The following is a 23,250-nucleotide window of genomic DNA, read 5'->3' as shown; positions in this document are numbered from 1 at the left end:
CCTTACAGGGTTAAAAAGAAAGATTCCTACTTTCATTGCTACCTGCTTGCTGGCTAGCCAGCTAGCCAGCCCTGTGGGCCTTGCTGCTGCAGCCAAAAAACAAAAGGTGGTGCTGCTGCTGCTGCTTCTGCTGCTTCTGCTTGTGTCTGGCCGCTGTTGGAGCGTCCAGGCACAGGACTTCTGCTGCTGCTGACTAAATGGCCTCCTTAATTGGATCATTTGAGTAGCCAGCACACCTGTGCAGGTAGGGCATGACATGATAGGCAGCTGCCTTGATAGCGGGTGGGTGCTGAATGTTCCTAATTGACAAAATAAGATTAATGCTTATGAAGAAATATAAAATCTCATCCCTTCCCCAATATCGCGCCACACCCCTACCCCTTAATTCCCTGGTTGAACTTGATGGACATATGTCTTTTTTCGACCGTACTAACTATGTAACTATGTAACATAACATGGGGGGGGGGGGGGTCTCCTGGCTGTTCACACAGGTGTGTCATTGCTGTACATTGACCATGCATTGCTTCTGTGGTATTGCAAAGGCAAAGACATATGCTTCCAGCCATCCATTGCACTAATGGATTGGTCATCAGCTGGCTGTCTATGTCCCGCATCAATATAGACCAAAGTACAGAGGGTTAGGCTATGCTATTGTGCACCTACCTGATGCATCAGAAGGTGCGAGGCCCTTGCTAAATTCTGTGCACAGACTTTGAGATCTATGCTTTAGACTGTATCTAAACCTGCTCCAACATGGACTGACATTCTGGCCTACTTTCAGCCGATGCGACTTGTCTGTCGCTGAACAGTCGCTTTTTATGTATTCAGCACCTATGTATAATGTTGTAAAAATGCTCTAGAAGCTAAAGTCGCAGAAATGTCACACATATTTGGCCTGCAACTTTCTGTGCGACAAATTCAGACAGGAAAAATCAGTATAAATCCTTAGAAAATTATCCCCCAGTGTCTCCATCTGCTGGCGGTATTGAATAAGCATTGCTGCACTGATGGGGTATGCATTAGACGAAAAAAAAGAAGAAAAAGAAGAATAATACGCCCAGAAAAGAGGCGAAAAGGAGAAAAACGTAAAAAAACGTGAAAAAAAAGTAAGAGGAAGAGAAGGGAAAAAAAGGTGGAAATGGGTTTAAAAGTGATTTCGGCGGAGAAATATATATATATATATATATATATATATATATATATATATATATACGCGCACACACACACATATATATAAACGTATTCTCCGTTGAGATATTGCAGCCGCTGCTGTGTCCAGGCCCAGGAGCCTTAGCACTGTGCTGTGATGTCACTCAATACCACTGACATCACTAGGTGTAAACAACATCTCTCCTTTGCTGTGTATGTGACTATGGAGCTGTTTGGTGATGTCGTCTATTACGGCCTTCATAGAAGCAACAGGAGATTGTTGCATCCATCTAGAACCCTCAGAACTACAGTGCTATGATGTCACTCACTTCCACAGGCCTTGCAGAGTGTAAACAACAACAACCCAGCTTTGTTGTGTATGTAACCATAGGGATTTGTGATGTCACCTAGAACCTTCACAGCAGCGACAGCTTTATGAGGAGCATCAGCACTGCTCTGCCTGAGCAGAACCATCACCGCCATAGGTTGTCAAATAACCCGGATTTAACCCACACAGGTAAGTCCAATGGGGTGCAGGCATGTCCTCTATGCTTACAGCTTCCCGTGGGTGTTGGTTTGATACCGTTTGGGGACAGCCAAGGAGGCATCTGCAGGCAACAAAGGTAGGTGTGTGCTTGTGTGTGTGTTTCCTATGCAGATCCTAAGCCCAGTGTCACATGCAAGTAGGAGGAGTAAGAAGGGTTCCTGGCAAATCCGGGTTATGGATTGCATTTAAAAAGGCCCCGTGGGAGTGCAATGGGCCCCTGTCTTGCTGCTTAGCAATAATGGTATGGGTTTAGGTTCTGCTGTGTGTACTGGTGGTTGACTGCCCCCCAGCCCAGAGTGTGCATGGAAAATTGTCTGGCAGCCTCCCTGACAGCAAGCAGTGATAGTGCCCATGAAGGGGACCTTGTTGGGCCCGCCCCTTTCACGGTTATCGCTTCTCGGCCTTTTGGCTAAGATCAAGTGTAGTATCTGTTCTTATCAGTTTAATATCTGATACGTCCCCTATCTGGGGACCATATATTAAATGGATTTTTGAGAACGGGGGCCGATTTCGAAGCTTGCTTCCGTCGCCCTATGCATTGACCCGATATGGCAGTATCTTCGGGTACAGTGCACCACCCCCTTACAGGGTTAAAAAGAAAGATTCCTACTTTCATTGCTACCTGCTTGCTGGCTAGCCAGCTAGCCAGCCCTGTGGGCCTTGCTGCTGCTGCAGCCAAAAAACAAAAGGTGGTGCTGCTGCTGCTTCTGCTGCTTCTGCTTCTGCTTGTGTCTGGCCCCTGTTGGAGCGTCCAGGCACAGGACTTCTGCTGCTGCTGACTAAATGGCCTCCTTAATTGGATCATTTGAGTAGCCAGCACACCTGTGCAGGTAGGGCATGACATGATAGGCAGCTGCCTTGATAGCGGGTGGGTGCTGAATGTTCCTAATTGACAAAATAAGATTAATGCTTATGAAGAAATATAAAATCTCATCCCTTCCCCAATATCGCGCCACACCCCTACCCCTTAATTCCCTGGTTGAACTTGATGGACATATGTCTTTTTTCGACCGTACTAACTATGTAACTATGTAACATAACATGGGGGGGGGGTCTCCTGGCTGTTCACACAGGTGTGTCATTGCTGTACATTCACCATGCATTGCTTCTGTGGTATTGCAAAGGCAAAGACAAATGCTTCCAGCCATCCATTGCACTAATGGATTGGTCATCAGCTGGCTGTCTATGTCCCGCATCAATATAGACCAAAGTACAGAGGGTTAGGCTATGCTATTGTGCACCTACCTGATGCATCAGAAGGTGCGAGGCCCTTGCTAAATTCTGTGCACAGACTTTGAGATCTATGCTTTAGACTGTATCTAAACCTGCTCCAACATGGACTGACATTCTGGCCTACTTTCAGCCGATGCGACTTGTCTGTCGCTGAACAGTCGCTTTTTATGTATTCAGCACCTATGTATAATGTTGTAAAAATGCTCTAGAAGCTAAAGTCGCAGAAATGTCACACATATTTGGCCTGCAACTTTCTGTGCGACAAATTCAGACAGGAAAAATCAGTATAAATCCTTAGAAAATTATCCCCCAGTGTCTCCATCTTCTGGCGGTATTGAATAAGCATTGCTGCACTGATGGGGTATGCATTAGACGAAAAAAAAGAAGAAAAAGAAGAATAATACGCCCAGAAAAGAGGCGAAAAGGAGAAAAACGTAAAAAAACGTGAAAAAAAAGTAAGAGGAAGAGAAGGGAAAAAAAGGTGGAAATGGGTTTAAAAGTGATTTCGGCGGAGAAATATATATATATATATATATATATATATATATATATATATATATATATACGCGCACACACACACATAGATATAAACGTATTCTTCCGTTGAGATATTGCAGCCGCTGCTGTGTCCAGGCCCAGGAGCCTTAGCACTGTGCTGTGATGTCACTCAATACCACTGACATCACTAGGTGTAAACAACATCTCTCCTTTGCTGTGTATGTGACTATGGAGCTGTTTGGTGATGTCGTCTATTACGGCCTTCATAGAAGCAACAGGAGATTGTTGCATCCATCTAGAACCCTCAGAACTACAGTGCTATGATGTCACTCACTTCCACAGGCCTTGCAGAGTGTAAACAACAACAACCCAGCTTTGTTGTGTATGTAACCATAGGGATTTGTGATGTCACCTAGAACCTTCACAGCAGCGACAGCTTTATGAGGAGCATCAGCACTGCTCTGCCTGAGCAGAACCATCACCGCCATAGGTTGTCAAATAACCCGGATTTAACCCACACAGGTAAGTCCAATGGGGTGCAGGCATGTCCTCTATGCTTACAGCTTCCCGTGGGTGTTGGTTTGATACCGTTTGGGGACAGCCAAGGAGGCATCTGCAGGCAACAAAGGTAGGTGTGTGCTTGTGTGTGTGTTTCCTATGCAGATCCTAAGCCCAGTGTCACATGCAAGTAGGAGGAGTAAGAAGGGTTCCTGGCAAATCCGGGTTATGGATTGCATTTAAAAAGCCCCGTGGGAGTGCAATGGGCCCCTGTCTTGCTGCTTAGCAATAATGGTATGGGTTTAGGTTCTGCTGTGTGTACTGGTGGTTGACTGCCCCCCAGCCCAGAGTGTGCATGGAAAATTGTCTGGCAGCCTCCCTGACAGCAAGCAGTGATAGTGCCCATGAAGGGGACCTTGTTGGGCCCGCCCCTTTCACGGTTATCGCTTCTCGGCCTTTTGGCTAAGATCAAGTGTAGTATCTGTTCTTATCAGTTTAATATCTGATACGTCCCCTATCTGGGGACCATATATTAAATGGATTTTTGAGAACGGGGGCCGATTTCGAAGCTTGCTTCCGTCGCCCTATGCATTGACCCGATATGGCAGTATCTTCGGGTACAGTGCACCACCCCCTTACAGGGTTAAAAAGAAAGATTCCTACTTTCATTGCTACCTGCTTGCTGGCTAGCCAGCTAGCCAGCCCTGTGGGCCTTGCTGCTGCTGCAGCCAAAAAACAAAAGGTGGTGCTGCTGCTGCTTCTGCTGCTTCTGCTTCTGCTTGTGTCTGGCCCCTGTTGGAGCGTCCAGGCACAGGACTTCTGCTGCTGCTGACTAAATGGCCTCCTTAATTGGATCATTTGAGTAGCCAGCACACCTGTGCAGGTAGGGCATGACATGATAGGCAGCTGCCTTGATAGCGGGTGGGTGCTGAATGTTCCTAATTGACAAAATAAGATTAATGCTTATGAAGAAATATAAAATCTCATCCCTTCCCCAATATCGCGCCACACCCCTACCCCTTAATTCCCTGGTTGAACTTAATGGACATATGTCTTTTTTCGACCGTACTAACTATGTAACTATGTAACATAACATGGGGGGGGGGGGGGGGGTCTCCTGGCTGTTCACACAGGTGTGTCATTGCTGTACATTGACCATGCATTGCTTCTGTGGTATTGCAAAGGCAAAGACAAATGCTTCCAGCCATCCATTGCACTAATGGATTGGTCATCAGCTGGCTGTCTATGTCCCGCATCAATATAGACCAAAGTACAGAGGGTTAGGCTATGCTATTGTGCACCTACCTGATGCATCAGAAGGTGCGAGGCCCTTGCTAAATTCTGTGCACAGACTTTGAGATCTATGCTTTAGACTGTATCTAAACCTGCTCCAACATGGACTGACATTCTGGCCTACTTTCAGCCGATGCGACTTGTCTGTCGCTGAACAGTCGCTTTTTATGTATTCAGCACCTATGTATAATGTTGTAAAAATGCTCTAGAAGCTAAAGTCGCAGAAATGTCACACATATTTGGCCTGCAACTTTCTGTGCGACAAATTCAGACAGGAAAAATCAGTATAAATCCTTAGAAAATTATCCCCCAGTGTCTCCATCTGCTGGCGGTATTGAATAAGCATTGCTGCACTGATGGGGTATGCATTAGACGAAAAAAAAAGAAGAAAAAGAAGAATAATACGCCCAGAAAAGAGGCGAAAAGGAGAAAAACGTAAAAAAACGTGAAAAAAAAGTAAGAGGAAGAGAAGGGAAAAAAAGGTGGAAATGGGTTTAAAAGTGATTTCGGCGGAGAATATATATATATATATATATATATATATATATATATATATATATACATATACGCGCACACACACACATAGATATAAACGTATTCTCCGTTGAGATATTGCAGCCGCTGCTGTGTCCAGGCCCAGGAGCCTTAGCACTGTGCTGTGATGTCACTCAATACCACTGACATCACTAGGTGTAAACAACATCTCTCCTTTGCTGTGTATGTGACTATGGAGCTGTTTGGTGATGTCGTCTATTACGGCCTTCATAGAAGCAACAGGAGATTGTTGCATCCATCTAGAACCCTCAGAACTACAGTGCTATGATGTCACTCACTTCCACAGGCCTTGCAGAGTGTAAACAACAACAACCCAGCTTTGTTGTGTATGTAACCATAGGGATTTGTGATGTCACCTAGAACCTTCACAGCAGCGACAGCTTTATGAGGAGCATCAGCACTGCTCTGCCTGAGCAGAACCATCACCGCCATAGGTTGTCAAATAACCCGGATTTAACCCACACAGGTAAGTCCAATGGGGTGCAGGCATGTCCTCTATGCTTACAGCTTCCCGTGGGTGTTGGTTTGATACCGTTTGGGGACAGCCAAGGAGGCATCTGCAGGCAACAAAGGTAGGTGTGTGCTTGTGTGTGTGTTTCCTATGCAGATCCTAAGCCCAGTGTCACATGCAAGTAGGAGGAGTAAGAAGGGTTCCTGGCAAATCCGGGTTATGGATTGCATTTAAAAAGGCCCCGTGGGAGTGCAATGGGCCCCTGTCTTGCTGCTTAGCAATAATGGTATGGGTTTAGGTTCTGCTGTGTGTACTGGTGGTTGACTGCCCCCCAGCCCAGAGTGTGCATGGAAAATTGTCTGGCAGCCTCCCTGACAGCAAGCAGTGATAGTGCCCATGAAGGGGACCTTGTTGGGCCCGCCCCTTTCACGGTTATCGCTTCTCGGCCTTTTGGCTAAGATCAAGTGTAGTATCTGTTCTTATCAGTTTAATATCTGATACGTCCCCTATCTGGGGACCATATATTAAATGGATTTTTGAGAACGGGGGCCGATTTCGAAGCTTGCTTCCGTCGCCCTATGCATTGACCCGATATGGCAGTATCTTCGGGTACAGTGCACCACCCCCTTACAGGGTTAAAAAGAAAGATTCCTACTTTCATTGCTACCTGCTTGCTGGCTAGCCAGCTAGCCAGCCCTGTGGGCCTTGCTGCTGCTGCAGCCAAAAAACAAAAGGTGGTGCTGCTGCTGCTTCTGCTGCTTCTGCTTCTGCTTGTGTCTGGCCCCTGTTGGAGCGTCCAGGCACAGGACTTCTGCTGCTGCTGACTAAATGGCCTCCTTAATTGGATCATTTGAGTAGCCAGCACACCTGTGCAGGTAGGGCATGACATGATAGGCAGCTGCCTTGATAGCGGGTGGGTGCTGAATGTTCCTAATTGACAAAATAAGATTAATGCTTATGAAGAAATATAAAATCTCATCCCTTCCCCAATATCGCGCCACACCCCTACCCCTTAATTCCCTGGTTGAACTTGATGGACATATGTCTTTTTTCGACCGTACTAACTATGTAACTATGTAACATAACATGGGGGGGGGGGGTCTCCTGGCTGTTCACACAGGTGTGTCATTGCTGTACATTGACCATGCATTGCTTCTGTGGTATTGCAAAGGCAAAGACAAATGCTTCCAGCCATCCATTGCACTAATGGATTGGTCATCAGCTGGCTGTCTATGTCCCGCATCAATATAGACCAAAGTACAGAGGGTTAGGCTATGCTATTGTGCACCTACCTGATGCATCAGAAGGTGCGAGGCCCTTGCTAAATTCTGTGCACAGACTTTGAGATCTATGCTTTAGACTGTATCTAAACCTGCTCCAACATGGACTGACATTCTGGCCTACTTTCAGCCGATGCGACTTGTCTGTCGCTGAACAGTCGCTTTTTATGTATTCAGCACCTATGTATAATGTTGTAAAAATGCTCTAGAAGCTAAAGTCGCAGAAATGTCACACATATTTGGCCTGCAACTTTCTGTGCGACAAATTCAGACAGGAAAAATCAGTATAAATCCTTAGAAAATTATCCCCCAGTGTCTCCATCTGCTGGCGGTATTGAATAAGCATTGCTGCACTGATGGGGTATGCATTAGACGAAAAAAAAGAAGAAAAAGAAGAATAATACGCCCAGAAAAGAGGCGAAAAGGAGAAAAACGTAAAAAAACGTGAAAAAAAAGTAAGAGGAAGAGAAGGGAAAAAAAGGTGGAAATGGGTTTAAAAGTGATTTCGGCGGAGAAATATATATATATATATATATATATATATATATATATATATATATATATATATATACGCGCACACACACACATAGATATAAACGTATTCTCCGTTGAGATATTGCAGCCGCTGCTGTGTCCAGGCCCAGGAGCCTTAGCACTGTGCTGTGATGTCACTCAATACCACTGACATCACTAGGTGTAAACAACATCTCTCCTTTGCTGTGTATGTGACTATGGAGCTGTTTGGTGATGTCGTCTATTACGGCCTTCATAGAAGCAACAGGAGATTGTTGCATCCATCTAGAACCCTCAGAACTACAGTGCTATGATGTCACTCACTTCCACAGGCCTTGCAGAGTGTAAACAACAACAACCCAGCTTTGTTGTGTATGTAACCATAGGGATTTGTGATGTCACCTAGAACCTTCACAGCAGCGACAGCTTTATGAGGAGCATCAGCACTGCTCTGCCTGAGCAGAACCATCACCGCCATAGGTTGTCAAATAACCCGGATTTAACCCACACAGGTAAGTCCAATGGGGTGCAGGCATGTCCTCTATGCTTACAGCTTCCCGTGGGTGTTGGTTTGATACCGTTTGGGGACAGCCAAGGAGGCATCTGCAGGCAACAAAGGTAGGTGTGTGCTTGTGTGTGTGTTTCCTATGCAGATCCTAAGCCCAGTGTCACATGCAAGTAGGAGGAGTAAGAAGGGTTCCTGGCAAATCCGGGTTATGGATTGCATTTAAAAAGGCCCCGTGGGAGTGCAAGGGGCCCCTGTCTTGCTGCTTAGCAATAATGGTATGGGTTTAGGTTCTGCTGTGTGTACTGGTGGTTGACTGCCCCCCAGCCCAGAGTGTGCATGGAAAATTGTCTGGCAGCCTCCCTGACAGCAAGCAGTGATAGTGCCCATGAAGGGGACCTTGTTGGGCCCGCCCCTTTCACGGTTATCGCTTCTCGGCCTTTTGGCTAAGATCAAGTGTAGTATCTGTTCTTATCAGTTTAATATCTGATACGTCCCCTATCTGGGGACCATATATTAAATGGATTTTTGAGAACGGGGGCCGATTTCGAAGCTTGCTTCCGTCGCCCTATGCATTGACCCGATATGGCAGTATCTTCGGGTACAGTGCACCACCCCCTTACAGGGTTAAAAAGAAAGATTCCTACTTTCATTGCTACCTGCTTGCTGGCTAGCCAGCTAGCCAGCCCTGTGGGCCTTGCTGCTGCTGCAGCCAAAAAACAAAAGGTGGTGCTGCTGCTGCTTCTGCTGCTTCTGCTTCTGCTTGTGTCTGGCCCCTGTTGGAGCGTCCAGGCACAGGACTTCTGCTGCTGCTGACTAAATGGCCTCCTTAATTGGATCATTTGAGTAGCCAGCACACCTGTGCAGGTAGGGCATGACATGATAGGCAGCTGCCTTGATAGCGGGTGGGTGCTGAATGTTCCTAATTGACAAAATAAGATTAATGCTTATGAAGAAATATAAAATCTCATCCCTTCCCCAATATCGCGCCACACCCCTACCCCTTAATTCCCTGGTTGAACTTGATGGACATATGTCTTTTTTCGACCGTACTAACTATGTAACTATGTAACATAACATGGGGGGGGGGGGGTCTCCTGGCTGTTCACACAGGTGTGTCATTGCTGTACATTGACCATGCATTGCTTCTGTGGTATTGCAAAGGCAAAGACAAATGCTTCCAGCCATCCATTGCACTAATGGATTGGTCATCAGCTGGCTGTCTATGTCCCGCATCAATATAGACCAAAGTACAGAGGGTTAGGCTATGCTATTGTGCACCTACCTGATGCATCAGAAGGTGCGAGGCCCTTGCTAAATTCTGTGCACAGACTTTGAGATCTATGCTTTAGACTGTATCTAAACCTGCTCCAACATGGACTGACATTCTGGCCTACTTTCAGCCGATGCGACTTGTCTGTCGCTGAACAGTCGCTTTTTATGTATTCAGCACCTATGTATAATGTTGTAAAAATGCTCTAGAAGCTAAAGTCGCAGAAATGTCACACATATTTGGCCTGCAACTTTCTGTGCGACAAATTCAGACAGGAAAAATCAGTATAAATCCTTAGAAAATTATCCCCCAGTGTCTCCATCTGCTGGCGGTATTGAATAAGCATTGCTGCACTGATGGGGTATGCATTAGACGAAAAAAAAGAAGAAAAAGAAGAATAATACGCCCAGAAAAGAGGCGAAAAGGAGAAAAACGTAAAAAAACGTGAAAAAAAAGTAAGAGGAAGAGAAGGGAAAAAAAGGTGGAAATGGGTTTAAAAGTGATTTCGGCGGAGAAATATATATATATATATATATATATATATATATATATATATATATATACGCGCACACACACACATAGATATAAACGTATTCTCCGTTGAGATATTGCAGCCGCTGCTGTGTCCAGGCCCAGGAGCCTTAGCACTGTGCTGTGATGTCACTCAATACCACTGACATCACTAGGTGTAAACAACATCTCTCCTTTGCTGTGTATGTGACTATGGAGCTGTTTGGTGATGTCGTCTATTACGGCCTTCATAGAAGCAACAGGAGATTGTTGCATCCATCTAGAACCCTCAGAACTACAGTGCTATGATGTCACTCACTTCCACAGGCCTTGCAGAGTGTAAACAACAACAACCCAGCTTTGTTGTGTATGTAACCATAGGGATTTGTGATGTCACCTAGAACCTTCACAGCAGCGACAGCTTTATGAGGAGCATCAGCACTGCTCTGCCTGAGCAGAACCATCACCGCCATAGGTTGTCAAATAACCCGGATTTAACCCACACAGGTAAGTCCAATGGGGTGCAGGCATGTCCTCTATGCTTACAGCTTCCCGTGGGTGTTGGTTTGATACCGTTTGGGGACAGCCAAGGAGGCATCTGCAGGCAACAAAGGTAGGTGTGTGCTTGTGTGTGTGTTTCCTATGCAGATCCTAAGCCCAGTGTCACATGCAAGTAGGAGGAGTAAGAAGGGTTCCTGGCAAATCCGGGTTATGGATTGCATTTAAAAAGGCCCCGTGGGAGTGCAATGGGCCCCTGTCTTGCTGCTTAGCAATAATGGTATGGGTTTAGGTTCTGCTGTGTGTACTGGTGGTTGACTGCCCCCCAGCCCAGAGTGTGCATGGAAAATTGTCTGGCAGCCTCCCTGACAGCAAGCAGTGATAGTGCCCATGAAGGGGACCTTGTTGGGCCCGCCCCTTTCACGGTTATCGCTTCTCGGCCTTTTGGCTAAGATCAAGTGTAGTATCTGTTCTTATCAGTTTAATATCTGATACGTCCCCTATCTGGGGACCATATATTAAATGGATTTTTGAGAACGGGGGCCGATTTCGAAGCTTGCTTCCGTCGCCCTATGCATTGACCCGATATGGCAGTATCTTCGGGTACAGTGCACCACCCCCTTACAGGGTTAAAAAGAAAGATTCCTACTTTCATTGCTACCTGCTTGCTGGCTAGCCAGCTAGCCAGCCCTGTGGGCCTTGCTGCTGCTGCAGCCAAAAAACAAAAGGTGGTGCTGCTGCTGCTTCTGCTGCTTCTGCTTCTGCTTGTGTCTGGCCCCTGTTGGAGCGTCCAGGCACAGGACTTCTGCTGCTGCTGACTAAATGGCCTCCTTAATTGGATCATTTGAGTAGCCAGCACACCTGTGCAGGTAGGGCATGACATGATAGGCAGCTGCCTTGATAGCGGGTGGGTGCTGAATGTTCCTAATTGACAAAATAAGATTAATGCTTATGAAGAAATATAAAATCTCATCCCTTCCCCAATATCGCGCCACACCCCTACCCCTTAATTCCCTGGTTGAACTTGATGGACATATGTCTTTTTTCGACCGTACTAACTATGTAACTATGTAACATAACATGGGGGGGGGGGGTCTCCTGGCTGTTCACACAGGTGTGTCATTGCTGTACATTGACCATGCATTGCTTCTGTGGTATTGCAAAGGCAAAGACAAATGCTTCCAGCCATCCATTGCACTAATGGATTGGTCATCAGCTGGCTGTCTATGTCCCGCATCAATATAGACCAAAGTACAGAGGGTTAGGCTATGCTATTGTGCACCTACCTGATGCATCAGAAGGTGCGAGGCCCTTGCTAAATTCTGTGCACAGACTTTGAGATCTATGCTTTAGACTGTATCTAAACCTGCTCCAACATGGACTGACATTCTGGCCTACTTTCAGCCGATGCGACTTGTCTGTCGCTGAACAGTCGCTTTTTATGTATTCAGCACCTATGTATAATGTTGTAAAAATGCTCTAGAAGCTAAAGTCGCAGAAATGTCACACATATTTGGCCTGCAACTTTCTGTGCGACAAATTCAGACAGGAAAAATCAGTATAAATCCTTAGAAAATTATCCCCCAGTGTCTCCATCTGCTGGCGGTATTGAATAAGCATTGCTGCACTGATGGGGTATGCATTAGACGAAAAAAAAGAAGAAAAAGAAGAATAATACGCCCAGAAAAGAGGCGAAAAGGAGAAAAACGTAAAAAAACGTGAAAAAAAAGTAAGAGGAAGAGAAGGGAAAAAAAGGTGGAAATGGGTTTAAAAGTGATTTCGGCGGAGAAATATATATATATACGCGCACACACACACATAGATATAAACGTATTCTCCGTTGAGATATTGCAGCCGCTGCTGTGTCCAGGCCCAGGAGCCTTAGCACTGTGCTGTGATGTCACTCAATACCACTGACATCACTAGGTGTAAACAACATCTCTCCTTTGCTGTGTATGTGACTATGGAGCTGTTTGGTGATGTCGTCTATTATGGCCTTCATAGAAGCAACAGGAGATTGTTGCATCCATCTAGAACCCTCAGAACTACAGTGCTATGATGTCACTCACTTCCACAGGCCTTGCAGAGTGTAAACAACAACAACCCAGCTTTGTTGTGTATGTAACCATAGGGATTTGTGATGTCACCTAGAACCTTCACAGCAGCGACAGCTTTATGAGGAGCATCAGCACTGCTCTGCCTGAGCAGAACCATCACCGCCATAGGTTGTCAAATAACCCGGATTTAACCCACACAGGTAAGTCCAATGGGGTGCAGGCATGTCCTCTATGCTTACAGCTTCCCGTGGGTGTTGGTTTGATACCGTTTGGGGACAGCCAAGGAGGCATCTGCAGGCAACAAAGGTAGGTGTGTGCTTGTGTGTGTGTTTCCTATGCAGATCCTAAGCCCAGTGTCACATGCAAGTAGGAGGAGTAAGAAGGGTTCCTGGCAAATCCGGGTTATGGATTGCATTTAAAAAGGCCCCGTGGGAGTGCAATGGGCCCCTGTCTTGCTGCTTAGCAATAATGGTATGGGTTTAGGTTCTGCTGTGTGTACTGGTGGTTGACTGCCCCCCAGCCCAGAGTGTGCATGGAAAATTGTCTGGCAGCCTCCCTGACAGCAAGCAGTGATAGTGCCCATGAAGGGGACCTTGTTGGGCCCGCCCCTTTCACGGTTATCGCTTCTCGGCCTTTTGGCTAAGATCAAGTGTAGTATCTGTTCTTATCAGTTTAATATCTGATACGTCCCCTATATGGGGACCATATATTAAATGGATTTTTGAGAACGGGGGCCGATTTCGAAGCTTGCTTCCGTCGCCCTATGCATTGACCCGATATGGCAGTATCTTCGGGTACAGTGCACTACCCCCTTACAGGGTTAAAAAGAAAGATTCCTACTTTCATTTCTACCTGCTTGCTGGCTAGCCAGCTAGCCAGCCCTGTGGGCCTTGCTGCTGCTGCAGCCAAAAAACAAAAGGTGGTGCTGCTGCTGCTTCTGCTGCTTCTGCTTCTGCTTGTGTCTGGCCCCTGTTGGAGCGTCCAGGCACAGGACTTCTGCTGCTGCTGACTAAATGGCCTCCTTAATTGGATCATTTGAGTAGCCAGCACACCTGTGCAGGTAGGGCATGACATGATAGGCAGCTGCCTTGATAGCGGGTGGGTGCTGAATGTTCCTAATTGACAAAATAAGATTAATGCTTATGAAGAAATATAAAATCTCATCCCTTCCCCAATATCGCGCCACACCCCTACCCCTTAATTCCCTGGTTGAACTTGATGGACATATGTCTTTTTTCGACCGTACTAACTATGTAACTATGTAACATAACATGGGGGGGGGGGGGGTCTCCTGGCTGTTCACACAGGTGTGTCATTGCTTTACATTGACCATGCATTGCTTCTGTGGTATTGCAAAGGCAAAGACAAATGCTTCCAGCCATCCATTGCACTAATGGATTGGTCATCAGCTGGCTGTCTATGTCCCGCATCAATATAGACCAAAGTACAGAGGGTTAGGCTATGCTATTGTGCACCTACCTGATGCATCAGAAGGTGCGAGGCCCTTGCTAAATTCTGTGCACAGACTTTGAGATCTATGCTTTAGACTGTATCTAAACCTGCTCCAACATGGACTGACATTCTGGCCTACTTTCAGCCGATGCGACTTGTCTGTCGCTGAACAGTCGCTTTTTATGTATTCAGCACCTATGTATAATGTTGTAAAAATGCTCTAGAAGCTAAAGTCGCAGAAATGTCACACATATTTGGCCTGCAACTTTCTGTGCGACAAATTCAGACAGGAAAAATCAGTATAAATCCTTAGAAAATTATCCCCAGTGTCTCCATCTGCTGGCGGTATTGAATAAGCATTGCTGCACTGATGGGGTATGCATTAGACAAAAAAAAAGAAGAAAAAGAAGAATAATACGCCCAGAAAAGAGGCGAAAAGGAGAAAAACGTAAAAAAACGTGAAAAAAAAGTAAGAGGAAGAGAAGGGAAAAAAAGGTGGAAATGGGTTTAAAAGTGATTTCGGCGGAGAAATATATATATATATATATATATATATATATATATATATATATATATATATATATATACGCGCACACACACACATAGATATAAACGTATTCTCCGTTGAGATATTGCAGCCGCTGCTGTGTCCAGGCCCAGGAGCCTTAGCACTGTGCTGTGATGTCACTCAATACCACTGACATCACTAGGTGTAAACAACATCTCTCCTTTGCTGTGTATGTGACTATGGAGCTGTTTGGTGATGTCGTCTATTACGGCCTTCATAGAAGCAACAGGAGATTGTTGCATCCATCTAGAACCCTCAGAACTACAGTGCTATGATGTCACTCACTTCCACAGGCCTTGCAGAGTGTAAACAACAACAACCCAGCTTTGTTGTGTATGTAACCATAGGGATTTGTGATGTCACCTAGAACCTTCACAGCAGCGACAGCTTTATGAGGAGCATCAGCACTGCTCTGTCACACAGGTAAGTCCAATGGGGTGCAGGCATGTCCTCTATGCTTACAGCTTCCCGTGGGTGTTGGTTTGATACCGTTTGGGGACAGCCAAGGAGGCATCTGCAGGCAACAAAGGTAGGTGTGTGCTTGTGTGTGTGTTTCCTATGCAGATCCTAAGCCCAGTGTCACATGCAAGTAGGAGGAGTAAGAAGGGTTCCTGGCAAATCCGGGTTATGGGATTGCATTTAAAAAGCCCCGTGGGAGTGCAATGGGCCCCTGTCTTGCTGCTTAGCAATAATGGTATGGGTTTAGGTTCTGCTGTGTGTACTGGTGGTTGACTGCCCCCCAGCCCAGAGTGTGCATGGAAAATTGTCTGGCAAGCCTCCCTGACAGCAAGCAGTGATAGTGCCCATGAAGGGGACCTTGTTGGGCCCGCCCCTTTCACGGTTATCGCTTCTCGGCCTTTTGGCTAAGATCATGTGTAGTATCTGTTCTTATCAGTTTAATATCTGATACGTCCCCCTATCTGGGGACCATATATTAAATGGATTTTTGAGAACGGGGGCCGATTTCGAAGCTTGCTTCCGTCGCCCTATGCATTGACCCGATATGGCAGTATCTTCGGGTACAGTGGCACCACCCCCTTACAGGGTTAAAAAGAAAGATTACTACTTTCATTGCTACCTGCTTGCTGGCTAGCCAGCTAGCCAGCCCATGTGGGCCCTTGCTGCTGCTGCAGCCGAAAAACAAAAGGTGGTGCTGCTGCTGCTTCTGCTGCTTCTGCTTCTGCTTGTGTCTTGGCCCCTGTTGGAGCGTCCAGCCACAGGACTTCTGCTGCTGCTGACTAAATGGCCTCCTTAATTGGATCATTTGAGTAGCCAGCACACCTGTGCAGGTAGGGCATGACATGATAGGCAGCTGCCTTGATAGCGGGTGGGTGCTGAATGTTCCTAATTGACAAAATAAGATTAATGCTTATGAAGAAATATAAAATCTCATCCCTTCCCCAATATCGCGCCACACCCCTACCCCTTAATTCCCTGGTTGAACTTGATGGACATATGTCTTTTTTCGACCGTACTAACTATGTAACTATGTAACATAACATGGGGGGGGGGGGGGTCTCCTGGCTGTTCACCACAGGTGTGTCATTGCTTTACATTGACCATGCATTGCTTCTGTGGTATTGCAAAGGCAAAGACAAATGCTTCCAGCCATCCATTGCACTAATGGATTGGTCATCAGCTGGCTGTCTATGTCCCGCATCAATATAGACACAAAGTACAGAGGGTTAGGCTATGCTATTGTGCACCTACCTGATGCATCAGAAGGTGCGAGGCCCTTGCTAAATTCTGTGCACAGACTTTGAGATCTATGCTTTAGACTGTATCTTAAACCTGCTCCAACATGGACTGACATTCTGGCCTACTTTCAGCCGATGCGACTTGTCTGTCGCTGAACAGTCGCTTTTTATGTATTCAGCACCTATGTATAATGTTGTAAAAAATGCTCTAGAAGCTAAAGTCGCAGAAATGTCACACATATTTGGCCTGCAACTTTCTGTGCGACAAATTCAGACAGGAAAAATCAGTATAAATCCTTAGAAAATTATCCCCCAGTGTCTCCATCTGCTGGCGGTATTGAATAAGCATTGCTGCACTGATGGGGTATGCATTAGACGAAAAAAAAGAAGAAAAAAGAAGAATAATACGCCCAGAAAAGAGGCGAAAAGGAGAAAAACGTAAAAAAACGTGAAAAAAAAGTAAGAGGAAGAGAAGGGAAAAAAAAGGTGGAAATGGGTTTAAAAGTGATTTCGGCGGAGAAATATTATATATATATATATATATATATATATATATACGCGCACACACACACATAGATATAAACGTATTCTCCGTTGAGATATTGCAGCCGCTGCTGTGTCCAGGCCCAGGAGCCTTAGCACTGTGCTGTGATGTCACTCAATACCACTGACATCACTAGGTGTAAACAACATCTCTCCTTTGCTGTGTATGTGACTATGGAGCTGTTTGGTGATGTCGTCTATTACGGCCTTCATAGAAGCAACAGGAGATTGTTGCATCCATCTAGAACCCTCAGAACTACAGTGCTATGATGTCACTCACTTCCACAGGCCTTGCAGAGTGTAAACAACAACAACCCAGCTTTGTTGTGTATGTAACCATAGGGATTTGTGATGTCACCTAGAACCTTCACAGCAGCGACAGCTTTATGAGGGAGCATCAGCACTGCTCTTGCCTGAGCAGAACCATCACCGCCATAGGTTGTCAAATAACCCGGATTTAACCCACACAGGTAAGTCCAATGGGGTGCAGCATGTCCTCTATGCTTACAGCTTCCCGTGGGGTGTCTTGGTTTGATACCGTTTGGGGACAGCCAAGGAGGCATCTGCAGGCAACAAAGGTAGGTGTGTGCTTGTGTGTGTGTTTCCTATGCAGATCCTAAGCCCAGTGTCACATGCAAGTAGGAGGAGTAAGAAGGGTTCCTGGCAAATCCGGTTATGGATTGCATTTAAAAAGGCCCCGTGGGAGTGCAATGGGCCCCCTGTCTTGCTGCTTAGCAATAATGGTATGGGTTAGGGTTCTGCTGTGTGTACTGGTGGTTGACTGCCCCCCAGCCCCAGAGTGTGCATGGAAAATTGTCTGGCAGCCTCCCTGACAGCAAGCAGTGATAGTGCCCATGAAGGGGACCTTGTTGGGCCCGCCCCCTTTCACGGTTATCGCTTCTCGGCCTTTTGGCTAAGATCAAGTGTAGTATCTGTTCTTATCAGTTTAATATCTGATACGTCCCCTATCTGGGGACCATATATTAAATGGATTTTTGAGAACGGGGGCCGATTTCGAAGCTTGCTTCCGTCGCCCTATGCATTGACCCGATATGGCAGTATCTTCGGGGTACAGTGCACCACCCCCTTACAGGGTTAAAAAGAAAGATTCCTACTTTCATTGCTACCTGCTTGCTGGCTAGCCAGCTAGCCAGCCCTGTGGGCCTTGCTGCTGCTGCAGCCAAAAAAACAAAAGGGTGGTGCTGCTGCTGCTTCTGCTGCTTCTGCTTCTGCTTGTGTCTGGCCCCTGTTGGAGCGTCCAGGCACAGGACTTCTGCTGCTGCTGACTAAATGGCCTCCTTAATTGGATCATTTGAGTAGCCAGCACACCTGTGCAGGTAGGGCATGACATGATAGGCAGCTGCCTTGATAGCGGGTGGGGTGCTGAATGTTCCTAATTGACAAAATAAGATTAATGCTTATGAAGAAATATAAAATCTCATCCCCTTCCCCAATATCGCGCCACACCCCTACCCCTTAATTCCCTGGTTGAACTTAATGGACATATGTCTTTTTTCGACCGTACTAACTATGTAACTATGTAACATAACATGGGGGGGGGGGGGGGGGGGGTCTCCTGGCTGTTCACACAGGTGTGTCATTGCTGTACATTGACCATGCATTGCTTCTGTGGTATTGCAAAGGCAAAGACAAATGCTTCAGCCATCCATTGCACTAATGGATTGGTCATCAGCTGGCTGTCTATGTCCCGCATCAATATAGACCAAAGTACAGAGGGTTAGGCTATGCTATTGTGCACCTACCTGATGCATCAGAAGGTGCGAGGCCCTTGCTAAATTCTGTGCACAGACTTTGAGATCTATGCTTTAGACTGTATCTAAACCTGCTCCAACATGGGACTGACATTCTGGCCTACTTTCAGCCGATGCGACTTGTCTGTCGCTGAACAGTCGCTTTTTATGTATTCAGCACCTATGTATAATGTTGTAAAAATGCTCTAGAAGCTAAAGTCGCAGAAATGTCACACATATTTGGCCTGCAACTTTCTGTGCGACAAATTCAGACAGGAAAAATCAGTATAAATCCTTAGAAAATTATCCCCCAGTGTCTCCATCTGCTGGCGGTATTGAATAAGCATTGCTGCACTGATGGGGTATGCATTAGACGAAAAAAAAAGAAGAAAAAGAAGAATAATACGCCCAGAAAAGAGGCGAAAAGGAGAAAAACGTAAAAAAACGTGAAAAAAAAGTAAGAGGATAGAGAAGGGAAAAAAAGGTGGAAATGGGTTTAAAAGTGATTTCGGCGGAGAAATATATATATATATATATATATATATATATATATATATATATATATATATATACGCGCACACACACACATAGATATAAACGTATTCTCCGTGAGATATTGCAGCCGCTGCTGTGTCCCAGGCCCAGGAGCCTTAGCACTGTGCTGTGATGTCACTCAATACCACTGACATCACTAGGTGTAAACAACATCTCTCCTTTGCTGTGTATGTGACTATGGAGCTGTTTGGTGATGTCGTCTATTACGGCCTTCATAGAAGCAACAGGAGATTGTTGCATCCATCTAGAACCCTCAGAACTACAGTGCTATGATGTCACTCACTTCCACAGGCCTTGCAGAGTGTAAACAACAACAACCCAGCTTTGTTGTGTATGTAACCATAGGGATTTGTGATGTCACCTAGAACCTTCACAGCAGCGACAGCTTTATGAGGAGCATCAGCACTGCTCTGCCTGAGCAGAACCATCACCGCCATAGGTTGTCAAATAACCCGGATTTAACCCACACAGGTAAGTCCAATGGGGTGCAGGCATGTCCTCTATGCTTACAGCTTCCCGTGGGTGTTGGTTTGATACCGTTTGGGGACAGCCAAGGAGGCATCTGCAGGCAACAAAGGTAGGTGTGTGCTTGTGTGTGTGTTTCCTATGCAGATCCTAAGCCCAGTGTCACATGCAAGTAGGAGGAGTAAGAAGGGTTCCTGGCAAATCCGGGTTATGGATTGCATTTAAAAAGGCCCCGTGGGAGTGCAATGGGCCCCTGTCTTGCTGCTTAGCAATAATGGTATGGGTTTAGGTTCTGCTGTGTGTACTGGTGGTTGACTGCCCCCCAGCCCAGAGTGTGCATGGAAAATTGTCTGGCAGCCTCCCTGACAGCAAGCAGTGATAGTGCCCATGAAGGGGACCTTGTTGGGCCCGCCCCTTTCACGGTTATCGCTTCTCGGCCTTTTGGCTAAGATCAAGTGTAGTATCTGTTCTTATCAGTTTAATATCTGATACGTCCCCTATCTGGGGGACCATATATTAAATGGATTTTTGAGAACGGGGGGCCGATTTCGAAGCTTGCTTCCGTCGCCCTATGCATTGACCCGATATGGCAGTATCTTCGGGTACAGTGCACCACCCCCTTACAGGGTTAAAATAGAAAGATTCCTACTTTCATTGCTACCTGCTTGCTGGCTAGCCAGCTAGCCAGCCCTGTGGGCCTTGCTGCTGCTGCAGCCAAAAAACAAAAGGTGGTGCTGCTGCTGCTTCTGCTGCTTCTGCTTCTGCTTGTGTCTGGCCCCTGTTGGAGCGTCCAGGCACAGGGACTTCTGCTGCTGCTGACTAAATGGCCTCCTTAATTGGATCATTTGAGTAGCCAGCACACCTGTGCAGGTAGGGCATGACATGATAGGCAGCTGCCTTGATAGCGGGTGGGTGCTGAATGTTCCTAATTGACAAAATAAGATTAATGCTTATGAAGAAATATAAAATCTCATCCCTTCCCCAATATCGCGCCACACCCCTACCCCTTAATTCCCTGGTTGAACTTGATGGACATATGTCTTTTTTCGACCGTTACTAACTATGTAACTATGTAACATAACATGGGGGGGGGGGGGGTCTCCTGGCTGTTCACACAGGTGTGTCATTGCTGTACATTGACCATGCATTGCTTCTGTGGTATTGCAAAGGCAAAGACAAATGCTTCCAGCCATCCATTGCACTAATGGATTGGTCATCAGCTGGCTGTCTATGTCCCGCATCAATATAGACCAAAGTACAGAGGGTTAGGCTATGCTATTGTGCACCTACCTGATGCATCAGAAGGTGCGAGGCCCTTGCTAAATTCTGTGCACAGACTTTGAGATCTATGCTTTAGACTGTATCTAAACCTGCTCCAACATGGACTGACATTCTGGCCTACTTTCAGCCGATGCGACTTGTCTGTCGCTGAACAGTCGCTTTTTATGTATTCAAGCACCTATGTATAATGTTGTAAAAATGCTCTAGAAGCTAAAGTCGCAGAAATGTCACACATATTTGGCCTGCAACTTTCTGTGCGACAAATTCAGACAGGAAAAATCAGTATAAATCCTTAGAAAATTATCCCCCAGTGTCTCCATCTGCTGGCGGTATTGAATAAGCATTGCTGCACTGATGGGGTATGCATTAGACGAAAAAAAAGAAGAAAAAGAAGAATAATACGCCCAGAAAAGAGGCGAAAAGGAGAAAAACGTAAAAAAACGTGAAAAAAAAGTAAGAGGAAGAGAAGGGAAAAAAAGGTGGAAATGGTTTAAAAGTGATTTCGGCGGAGAAATATATATATATATATATATATATATATATATATATATATATACGCGCACACACACACATAGATATAAACGTATTCTCCGTTGAGATATTGCAGCCGCTGCTGTGTCCAGGCCCAGGAGCCTTAGCACTGTGCTGTGATGTCACTCAATACCACTGACATCACTAGGTGTAAACAACATCTCTCCTTTGCTGTGTATGTGACTATGGAGCTGTTTGGTGATGTCGTCTATTATGGCCTTCATAGAAGCAACAGGAGATTGTTGCATCCATCTAGAACCCTCAGAACTACAGTGCTATGATGTCACTCACTTCCACAGGCCTTGCAGAGTGTAAACAACAACAACCCAGCTTTGTTGTGTATGTAACCATAGGGATTTGTGATGTCACCTAGAACCTTCACAGCAGCGACAGCTTTATGAGGAGCATCAGCACTGCTCTGCCTGAGCAGAACCATCACCCGCCATAGGTTGTCAAATAACCCGGATTTAACCCACACAGGTAAGTCCAATGGGGTGCAGGCATGTCCTCTATGCTTACAGCTTCCCGTGGGTGTTGGTTTGATACCGTTTGGGGACAGCCAAGGAGGCATCTGCAGGCAACAAAGGTAGGTGTGTGCTTGTGTGTGTGTTTCCTATGCAGATCCTAAGCCCAGTGTCACATGCAAGTAGGAGGAGTAAGAAGGGTTCCTGGCAAATCCGGGTTATGGATTGCATTTAAAAAGGCCCCGTGGGAGTGCAATTGGGCCCCCTGTCTTGCTGCTTAGCAATAATGGTATGGGTTTAGGTTCTGCTGTGTGTACTGGTGGTTGACTGCCCCCAGCCCAGAGTGTGCATGAAAATTGTCTGGCAGCCTCCCTGACAGCAAGCAGTGATAGTGCCCATGAAGGGGACCTTGTTGGGCCCGCCCCTTTCACGGTTATCGCTTCTCGGCCTTTTGCTAAGATCAAGTGTAGTATCTGTTCTTATCAGTTTAATATCTGATACGTCCCCTATCTGGGGACCATATATTAAATGGATTTTTGAGAACGGGGGCCGATTTCGAAGCTTGCTTCCGTCGCCCTATGCATTGACCCGATATGGCAGTATCATCGGGTTACAGTGCACCACCCCCTTACAGGGTTAAAAAGAAAGATTCCTACTTTCATTGCTACCTGCTTGCTGGCTAGCCAGCTAGCCAGCCCTGTGGGCCTTGCTGCTGCTGCTGCAGCCAAAAAACAAAAGGTGGTGCTGCTGCTGCTTCTGCTGCTTCTGCTTCTGCTTGTGTCTGGCCCCTGTTGGAGCGTCCAGGCACAGGACTTCTGCTGCTGCTGACTAAATGGCCTCCTTAATTGGATCATTTGAGTAGCCAGCACACCTGTGCAGGTAGGGCATGACATGATAGGCAGCTGCCTTGATAGCGGGTGGGTGCTGAATGTTCCTAATTGACAAAATAAGATTAATGCTTATGAAGAAATATAAAATCTCATCCCTTCCCCAATATCGCGCACACACCCCTACCCCTTAATTCCCTGGTTGAACTTGATGGACATATGTCTTTTTTCGACCGTACTAACTATGTAACTATGT

General features: G+C 46.1%; 10 non-coding genes across 10 annotated transcripts; all 10 read left to right on the top strand.

Moving 5' to 3' along the window:
* Nucleotides 1–2,085: 2,085 nt before the first annotated feature.
* LOC130321641 (U2 spliceosomal RNA) lies at nt 2,086–2,276 on the top strand. Its single transcript, XR_008867331.1, has one exon. It is a non-coding gene; the product is annotated as a U2 spliceosomal RNA (small nuclear RNA).
* A 2,091-nt stretch (nt 2,277–4,367) lies between these two features.
* LOC130321640 (U2 spliceosomal RNA) lies at nt 4,368–4,558 on the top strand. The gene has a single exon (XR_008867330.1). It is a non-coding gene; the product is annotated as a U2 spliceosomal RNA (small nuclear RNA).
* Nucleotides 4,559–6,658: 2,100 nt separating this feature from the next.
* On the top strand, nt 6,659–6,849 carry LOC130321638 (U2 spliceosomal RNA). The gene has a single exon (XR_008867328.1). It is a non-coding gene; the product is annotated as a U2 spliceosomal RNA (small nuclear RNA).
* A 2,099-nt stretch (nt 6,850–8,948) lies between these two features.
* LOC130321637 (U2 spliceosomal RNA) lies at nt 8,949–9,139 on the top strand. Its single transcript, XR_008867327.1, has one exon. It is a non-coding gene; the product is annotated as a U2 spliceosomal RNA (small nuclear RNA).
* Nucleotides 9,140–11,231: 2,092 nt separating this feature from the next.
* On the top strand, nt 11,232–11,422 carry LOC130321635 (U2 spliceosomal RNA). The gene has a single exon (XR_008867326.1). It is a non-coding gene; the product is annotated as a U2 spliceosomal RNA (small nuclear RNA).
* A 2,057-nt stretch (nt 11,423–13,479) lies between these two features.
* On the top strand, nt 13,480–13,670 carry LOC130321705 (U2 spliceosomal RNA). Its single transcript, XR_008867389.1, has one exon. It is a non-coding gene; the product is annotated as a U2 spliceosomal RNA (small nuclear RNA).
* A 2,053-nt stretch (nt 13,671–15,723) lies between these two features.
* On the top strand, nt 15,724–15,915 carry LOC130321722 (U2 spliceosomal RNA). The gene has a single exon (XR_008867405.1). It is a non-coding gene; the product is annotated as a U2 spliceosomal RNA (small nuclear RNA).
* A 2,098-nt stretch (nt 15,916–18,013) lies between these two features.
* Nucleotides 18,014–18,205, top strand: LOC130321710 (U2 spliceosomal RNA). Its single transcript, XR_008867394.1, has one exon. It is a non-coding gene; the product is annotated as a U2 spliceosomal RNA (small nuclear RNA).
* Nucleotides 18,206–20,316: 2,111 nt separating this feature from the next.
* On the top strand, nt 20,317–20,509 carry LOC130321719 (U2 spliceosomal RNA). Its single transcript, XR_008867402.1, has one exon. It is a non-coding gene; the product is annotated as a U2 spliceosomal RNA (small nuclear RNA).
* Nucleotides 20,510–22,602: 2,093 nt separating this feature from the next.
* On the top strand, nt 22,603–22,793 carry LOC130321721 (U2 spliceosomal RNA). Its single transcript, XR_008867404.1, has one exon. It is a non-coding gene; the product is annotated as a U2 spliceosomal RNA (small nuclear RNA).
* The last annotated feature ends 457 nt before the right edge of the window (nt 22,794–23,250 follow it).

This window comes from Hyla sarda, unplaced genomic scaffold (genome assembly GCF_029499605.1).
Source record: "Hyla sarda isolate aHylSar1 unplaced genomic scaffold, aHylSar1.hap1 scaffold_228, whole genome shotgun sequence".
Lineage (NCBI taxonomy): Eukaryota > Metazoa > Chordata > Amphibia > Anura > Hylidae > Hyla > Hyla sarda.
Note: the sequence above shows the minus strand (reverse complement) of the source record. Positions and strands in the feature narration are given on the sequence as shown.